We start from the raw sequence: 8,297 nt of genomic DNA, 5'->3' as shown, positions 1-8,297 counted from the left end.
CTCAAATTTGCACCTCCCATTTGTACATTCATTTCATTTTTTAGGTCACTAACATCACATTAACATTGCATAAACATTGCATTCACATTGCATAGTGCATTGTATTTCATCAGTCAAAACTGATCAGGGGAATCCATCCGTGCAAGAGAGGAAGGGTTCTTCTATGAAATAAAGGCTCTGCGGGTGTTCTAGAGAGCTTACCTGATCCAAGGTTCATTTTGATGCAATTTGGCCAAGTGTTGAAAGCTCAAAGTCCACAGTGCAGTTTCAGGTCATCTGGGGCCCATAACAGCCAACTGTAAGTCAACTGAGGGCTAGGAGGTGGAGAGATGGGTTGAGACGCTTCCTTCATGTCCCAAAGAAGTTCATTTGTCATTACAAATACTTATCTTGAAGGATTTGAGGTTATAAATCATTTTGTTCTTTTCTCGAATTAATCTTGGAAATTCAAGTTGAGTTGGATGATCCTAGTTGATTACTGGAAAGTTGAATTGGTTTTGGAGATTTAACCGTGGTTGCATTAAGCCCATTCATTTCCTTTTGTTAAGCCCACAAGTTTATCCCATTAACCATTTTTTCATATCCATATCTCATCTTGAAAATCTCATAAGCCCATTAAGCCCATTTACCCAATTTTAATCCAAGTTCATTAATCCATTTGTATCCATTTGGTTTAACCCATATCCATTTAATCAAAATCTAAATCCACTTTTATTTTTAGAACCCATTCATTACCATATCCATTTCTAGTTAACCAAATCCATTTAACCATTTTTTTACGGCTATCCAAATTCCATATCCCTCAAAACCACTTTTATTCCAATTTAATCATTATCCAATTTCATATCCATTTTTTTTACAATAATCCATTTTATCCAATACTCAACACAAATCATATCCAATTTAGTTTATCCGTTTAAAACCAATTGCCATTATCCAATCGTACCCATTTCCATTTGTACAAAACCAAAATTCTGCATTGTACAAAACCAAAATTCTGCATTAAAAATTCTGCATTGCATTTACCAAAATTCTGCATTAAAAATTCTGCATTGCATAAACCAAATTCTGCATTCATAAAAAATTCTGCATTTACAATATAACAAAATTCTGCATTTGCATAAACCAAATTCTGCATTGCATCATAAAAATTCAGCATAAACCAAATTCTGCATTGCATCATAAAAATTCAGCAACACATCAAAAATTCTGCATAATAGGCATGTAGAAATTCTGCCTAAAATGCATCAAAATTCTGCTGCCAAGCCAAACAAGCCACAAGCAAATTAAGCCGGTAAACCGCAGCTAAACGCGAGCCATCACCAATCCATAACAGAATTTTTCATTCACAACTAACTAACAAACTATAACCAAAAAAACTCAAACTCTATAAATTCTCCTTCCCTCTCTCAAATTCGGTTTCTGCTTCCTCTCTTCAATTCCTTCACCAAACTCCATAGTCTTCACCTTCTATCACCGTAACCGTAACCTTCACTTTCTTCTCCAATCTTCAACATCAAGAACCACCACTTCAACTTCCTCTTCCCAACCGAGATTCTTCTTCTTCAACCAAAACTTCACTCCATCATCTTCAACCATCATCAACCAACCTTCAAACCACCATCAACTCCACCACTTCTCACAACCCTCAACCGTTCTAACAACCATGACTTCACAATCGCTTCAACCAACCACCATTGAACATCAACCTTCATAACTTCCATTCATTCACCAAGACCTTCTCTCAACTCTGAACCATTCGAACCTCTTAAGAACCACTGCTTCCAAAACCCCCTCGCTCTCTCATCAACCCTGCAATTAACTACAACAAAATCACAAAAAGCAAAACCTCTCAGAATTCACATAAAAAAAACCTTCCATCCTGCAACCTCCTGGAAGAACCACAAGAACACAAAGAAACAAAAAAGAGAATAGGAGAACAAAAAAAGAAAACTCACAATCCGAAGGAATTCTAACAAACTTCACAATCACGATCTGGAATCGTCTTCAACCAGAACCGTAACCGAAACCGTGAGCTCCACCTTCATCAAACCTTCACCAAACCTTCACCTACACCACACTCCAATCGTCAACAACCGAAACCGTTTTTTCAATTCTTACTCCACTGAAATCAGAGAAAAGAGAGGAGCGTACCAATTCGCAACGGTGCGGTCACGACGAAATCGCAGTCAGAAATCACAAACTCCTCCAATCCTTCAGCCTCAACCTTCAACCACTGCGAATCCATCCAAGAACTCCTCTTCATCATAACCGCTACCAACCATAACCTGTAACGGAATGCCTGATTGAACCTCAACACTTCACCATAACTGAACGCTACCTCCTCCGCCTTCAGCGACTGTAGCAGTGATAGATTCTAAGAGTTCACCACCGCTTCTTCTCGATCCCGACGATCTCATCCGTTAACTCGTCTCCGATCTTCGCTTCTTTTCAAACAAAGAAACAGCAAGCAACGCATCATAGGGAAGGGACGCGAGCTAACAAGAAGATAGAGCGTAGATCCGCCAGTTCAGGTTGACGCTTCCACTTGGTAAGCTCTTTCGTTTCATCTTCGCTTTCGAGTTTTCTTCACCTTCGTGCGTATAGTCTAAGATCGCGTCCGTGCCATTGACGGATATCAGCAATGACGGAGTCGCGTTGTTTCGTATCCGATGGTGGATCCTCCGGACGTTGGCGTTGGCTCCTCTCACTCCCGAAGCTGTGTGGAGCATCGAAAACGCAGGAGGTTGTGTCGTTCGCGTTTGAAAGTGAAAAAGTGCTTATGGAGGAAGCGCTTTTCCGGCCGCCGTTTAGGTCTTCGAAGGGTCATTCCCTCGTTTCCTTCTCATGGCTTGAACTCGCATGTAGTCTTAGGAGAGCAGGTTTGGGCCTTAAGCCCAAAACGCATTCTGCAATGCACCATGCCACTTCACTATCCCTACCCCCCTCCGATTGGGCCTGTTGAACCCAAGGCCCATTCTGAAAGTTCAGGTGTTTAATTAGTGAAATTGATTAGATTAGCTTAATTTTAGGATTAGGAGTTACTTAGAAGATATTAGGAAGCTGATTAGAAATTTTAGCTGATGATTAGAAATATTATTAGAAGTTAATTCTAGAATTTTATCATTTCAATTATTTGTCAAATTAGAATTAGAATTTGTTGATTTAGCATAATGTTTAGAATAGTCTAATAGTTTTTTTAGAAATAAGTAGGTGTGATTAGTAGGTTACTTGTTTAGTTGCTGTTAATAATTAGAAAAGGTTAATTAGGGTATTAGCTTAGAATTTTAGAAACAATTAGAAATATTATTAGAATTAGATAATCTCTTGGATTTTTTAGAATATTAAATCTAGTTTGGATTTTAATTGACTTTTGATTAGAATTTTGTAAATAGAAATTTTAGTTCAATATTACTCCCTAATTGTGAAATGACTATTCTACCCCTAGGCTTAGAAATAATTCAATCTTGCATGCTCCCTTAATTTTAGGACATGTTATCACTTGAGTAAATGAATTTCATGTGGAGTATCAGCTGCTGTTCTGGACTTTTTCCCTCTTTTGACCCTAGGCTTCGACCTAGTGGTTTGGACTTATCATTTGAATTGTGATTTCAGGTTCAAGAATACATCCCCATGAGTGATGATGCTCTTTCATTTGAGCTTAACCATTTGTTGTTGTTGGCTAACAATAGTGTGTTTTGTAGGCCTTAATGGAGGATTCACTTGTGTTCATGGATTGCTCATTGTTGTCTGACTGGATTTGTCTGTTTGTGTGATATTGACTGTTGATTGTTTGTTTGAATTGTGTACTGACTGGTTAGCTATTTACACAGGTACTTTAGTAGCTTTAACTCATTGCTTGAGTTGCATAGCTTGGTTTGCGGTTTGCTTACCACTGAGGTATAACTTTTCTGACTTCATGTAGTCTGGAGACCCGGCTGTTACCGGGCCGGGCAAAACTGTCTGAAGTCCTCCTTAAGAGGCAATGCTTGTGTATGTTTATATTTGTCCTAAGCAGGGAAAGTCCTCATTTGAGGCAATTGGTGGAAGGTAGGGATAAGCAATCTATCCCCCACTATTCTGTGAGTCTTCTCCTTGCTCCCATTACATGGTTGTAGCATTGAGATCCCAACCCAAGATCTATCGAGTCCAATCGGGGAAAGAGTTCCATCTTTCTGAACTCCCCCACATTCTCATATTTACATGCTCTCTCGGACCTGAGATAGAAGCAATGAGGCACACCCCTCATCACCTTTCATCAGCTTCACCTTAGCCCCTCAATGGCAAGGTTAAGAGCTAACTTGACCCCGATACAGAGGCTTGTTTGTTGAGGTTGATATGACCCCTCGACTAAAGCCTAGCCCCGATGTTTGAGCCCCTTTGTTGGTGTGTTTATTTCATGCTGTATATGTTTGTGTGGTGTGATTGTATCCCCTAGGTTTGCTAGACTCCGCGTAGTCTCGTTTGCATGACAATTAAGGTAGCACGGTTCCTTCGTATAGGACTTCCTTTCTTGCTTGAGCTTTCCTAAAACACAAACAAACACTATCCCCTCTTAAGGATACGTCAACTCCTTCTACTACAGGGGAGTAAGTCTCCAAAGGTCGAGCATCCGGTAGATTGCGTAGTGACGTTATCCACTTAAAAAACACAAACCAACAGGAATAGTTTAGCCGAACTACGGCAACTCTGATTCTCATGTCCAGATGAGATACGTAGGCACGAGATGCGATGTCTTGTCGAGTTTGACTAACAACTAACACTAATTCTTTTCTCTCGCCCTCGTTGCGATTGAGACCTTCCCGTTCTCTTGCCCTGGTTGCAATCGAGACTCTTCTTCTTGTTGTGTGCTTGGAAGCTGATGTAAGTCCATCGAGTGGCATTCGGATTCCAGTGTGCGTGTGTTTTGGTTCGGATGCTGATGTAAGCCCAGTGATTGGCATTCAGGCTCCACGTTTGCCTCCTTGTGTGTGTTTTGGTTCGGATGCTGATGTAAGCCCAGTGATTGGCATTCAGGCTCCATGTTTGCCTTTGCCTGCATTTGTTTGTGTGCGTGTTAGCCGAGCTACGAATGCTCTGATTCTTCTTCGTCCAAGAAGATACGTATGCATAGGATGCGATATCCTAGCGAGCATGTGTCGTCTCCCCAGTCCGAACTACTTGGACTCTGATGTCTATGCCTGATAGACTAAGTAGGCCCAGGATGCGACATCCTGCCGAGTTCATTTTCAGTCAGTCTCTCTCGTTTCTTTCAGCCAGTTGTGTGTGTGAGTTTTGAGAAGTGTTTAGCAACCAATTTCCCTTCCTATTGTGCGTGGATCCCGTCGAGTACGACGGATGCGTAGGGGTGCTAATACCTTCCCTTCGCATAACCGACTCCCGATCCCATTCTCTTTGGTCGCGAGACCACGTCTTTTCCAGGTTTACTCTGAGCGTTTCCTTTCCCTCTTTTGGGATAAATAACGCACGGTGGCGGCTCTGTTGTTCTTGTTTCCCGCCGGTTTTTCGCGTAATGCGACAGCTGGCGACTCTGCTGGGGACCCCTAGAGAAGTTGACCTGTGCTGGTCCTTCTTCCCTAAGCGAGTCTCTCCTAGCGCTCTCTAGGTTAGGGCTTTGGTTGTTATATGCTGCTTTATTTATTGCATTCATTCATTTACTGTTTGCACTTATTGTTTGCATTTATGTTTGCATTCATTCCTATTCATATGCTGTGCTGGTTATGCTGTGTTTTCTCTGATTGGGGGTGGGAGTTACTCGAGGTAAAAGGCCCAATACCCAGGCTATGAGTGCAATCTAGGAAACCTAGGAATAGAGTGATTCATGGGAAGCGGGTGGTATGCGCCACTTAGCGGAACATTGACATCACGAGCAGTTCAGATTCTGATGGGGTATCATCGGTGCATACATCTGGTGTGCACAGGATGATATTCTTGAAAGGGTTGTTTATCCTGCGTTTCTCTCGACCTTACCCTGACCTAGATGACACCCGTGAGTGGGGAGGGAACGATCTTTACAGGTACAGTTGCTGACTTGTTGGTGACTTGTTGGTGACTCTTGGTGCTGATGGTGACTGTGAATTATGGACATTTATTTCTGGGACGCCGGAGTTCTGTCCGTGGTTTATCAGCGGGTTCCGTTTATTTCGGATCCCCGGGTTGATTTGAGAGTACTTGTTCAGAGGATCTGATTGTCATCCGTTCAGTGGATGTTCCTGTGATGATAGTGATGTAATCTCTGGTTCCGTTTATTTCGGAACTCCCCAAGTCGGATTTATGGTGACTTAGTCCTGATGACTGTGACTGGTTCAGAGAATGGGTCCTCAGATGACTTGGTGGCACAGTGACCTGTATTCATGCATTTGCATCGGTCTCATTTCGCATTCATCTGCATTCAACTCATGTCTGTCCGTACTCAGGGTCCATTATTTTTAACAGAGACTCAGGTTGAGAGACACCAGAGGTCAGAATCTTGTTCATAAAATTTTATCTGTCTCGATGAAACCGGAATCCAAGGACAGAATATTCCTAGTACGGATAGACATTGCATGTGTGAGTCATACTAACCCATTTGCTGTTTTGTAGGTGTCAACCGGTGCGCATAGCTTGTTTGCTCAAATATCCTGCTAGGGGCCACAAATCCAAACTGATGGATCCACTCAACACCGGTAAAGGCAGACATGTTTGGGATCGGTTATCGGCCAGATCAAGAGTCGTCTAGACCAAACAGAGGACGTCGTCCATCGTACACCTTTGTCAGTGCAGGAATGCTGGATCCTGGTCATGCTTGTTCAGTAAGTGAAGAGATCGACCGCGACCGCGAGCTCGAGTTGTGGATAAAGTCGTGCGTACCAGGCGATTGGAAGGCCTCCAAAAGCATCATTGTCGCTCATCCGGAAGTGTAGTATTTCTGTGTTTTAATTTTGTTTGCATGAAAGCCATACGTTTTGCCCGAAACGTAATGGTCCATTGTAAGGGCCATCTCATGTGTTTCATTTTGCAACATTTTGCATCAGTAATAAATGGATGTTTTTGTGATCAAAAGCGGTGTTCCCTGTTTTTCATTTTTTGCAGTTTTAAAAAATAAAAATAAAAATGGCAATGTTTTTATTCTCTTTCCTTTTGAGTCATTTGGTTCCGACCACAAAAGTGATTACCATCCTGATCTCATCGATAACAATTTGGTTACACCTCTGTATGACTTCGACAATCCAAGCTATCATGCCGAAGAAAAAGGCGAAGAAGATTGTGATCTGCTGGAATTAGCTAGGTTGTTGAAACAAGAGGAGAAGGTGATTCAACCGCACGAGAAGCGGGTCAAGATTGTCATCCCAAGTACCGCCGAGGTCAGAAGGGAAACGAAAGTGAGGCCGCTTCATCGGCAAGTCAAGAACAGAATGGTAGCCCTGTTGAAAGAGCAGGTTGATATCTTCACCTGATTGCATCAAGATACACCAAGGTGAGATACCAATGTTGTGGGGCACGAGCTACCATCGAGAGAAGACTATCCTCTAGTGAAGAAGAAGGTCGGTGCCACGGATCAAAGGGCTACGGTGACTTTGTTCCATGATATGACTCACCGTGAAAGCGAATGCCATGTTGATGACATGATGACAAAGTCCCAAGTAGAAGAGGGGCATCCGGTGGACTTGATCCCGTTGTTTGACAGGTAGAGATAACTCATACTGTTGAGTCTAAGTCAGTGCACTTATGGAGTGCTGTCCGGTGAGCTGCCGAGGCTTATTGTGGGCAAATCAGAGGAATCGAGGTCGATCCTGCAAAAAAAAAAAAAAAAAAAAAAAAAAAATACAAGAAATGCCTGAACCGAAAACAAAAAAGAAGAAGAGATCAAACGGTCAGGTAGGATAACGTTTGCCAAGGGGCATGGAAAGAAAAATGAGTAGCAGGAACCTCTGATTCTGATACCTTCCGGGGAAGAAACAATTGTTAATCTGGTACTTGACAGCCCTCAAAGGATCTATGAGGTGTGTATTGGGTCAGTATGACTAGTCTTGTCGAAAAGAGCACGCAATTTACCTAAGCAAAAAGTTCATCGACTGTGAAATAATACACTCACTGCTCGAGGAAACTTGATGTACTTTGGCATAGGCTGCTCGCCGACTGAGACAGTGTATGCTGATTCATACCACCTTGTGGATGTCCAAAATGGATCTGATCAAGTATGTGCTTGAGAAGTCAGCATGGACCGGACGGGTTGCGAGAGGGCAAATGGCGTCAACTGAATACGATATTCGGTATACCTCCCAGAAAGCAATCAAGAGGAGGGTATTGTATGGTTA

At 42.3% G+C, this 8,297-nt stretch overlaps 1 long non-coding RNA gene across 2 annotated transcripts; it reads right to left on the bottom strand.

The window, feature by feature from the left end:
* Positions 1 to 1,306: 1,306 nt before the first annotated feature.
* LOC127085647 (uncharacterized) lies at positions 1,307 to 2,852 on the bottom strand. Of its 2 annotated transcripts, XR_007789240.1 has the most exons (3): positions 2,155 to 2,684; positions 1,959 to 2,070; positions 1,307 to 1,812 (listed from the first exon to the last, which is right to left on the bottom strand). It is a non-coding gene; the product is annotated as an uncharacterized LOC127085647 (long non-coding RNA). The 2 variants fall into 2 exon arrangements; XR_007789239.1 differs by having other exon boundaries at positions 1,959 to 2,852.
* Positions 2,853 to 8,297: the final 5,445 nt, after the last annotated feature.

The sequence above is a fragment of the Lathyrus oleraceus genome, chromosome 5 (genome assembly GCF_024323335.1).
Source record: "Lathyrus oleraceus cultivar Zhongwan6 chromosome 5, CAAS_Psat_ZW6_1.0, whole genome shotgun sequence".
NCBI classification, from domain to species: domain Eukaryota; kingdom Viridiplantae; phylum Streptophyta; class Magnoliopsida; order Fabales; family Fabaceae; genus Lathyrus; species Lathyrus oleraceus.
Note: the sequence above shows the minus strand (reverse complement) of the source record. Positions and strands in the feature narration are given on the sequence as shown.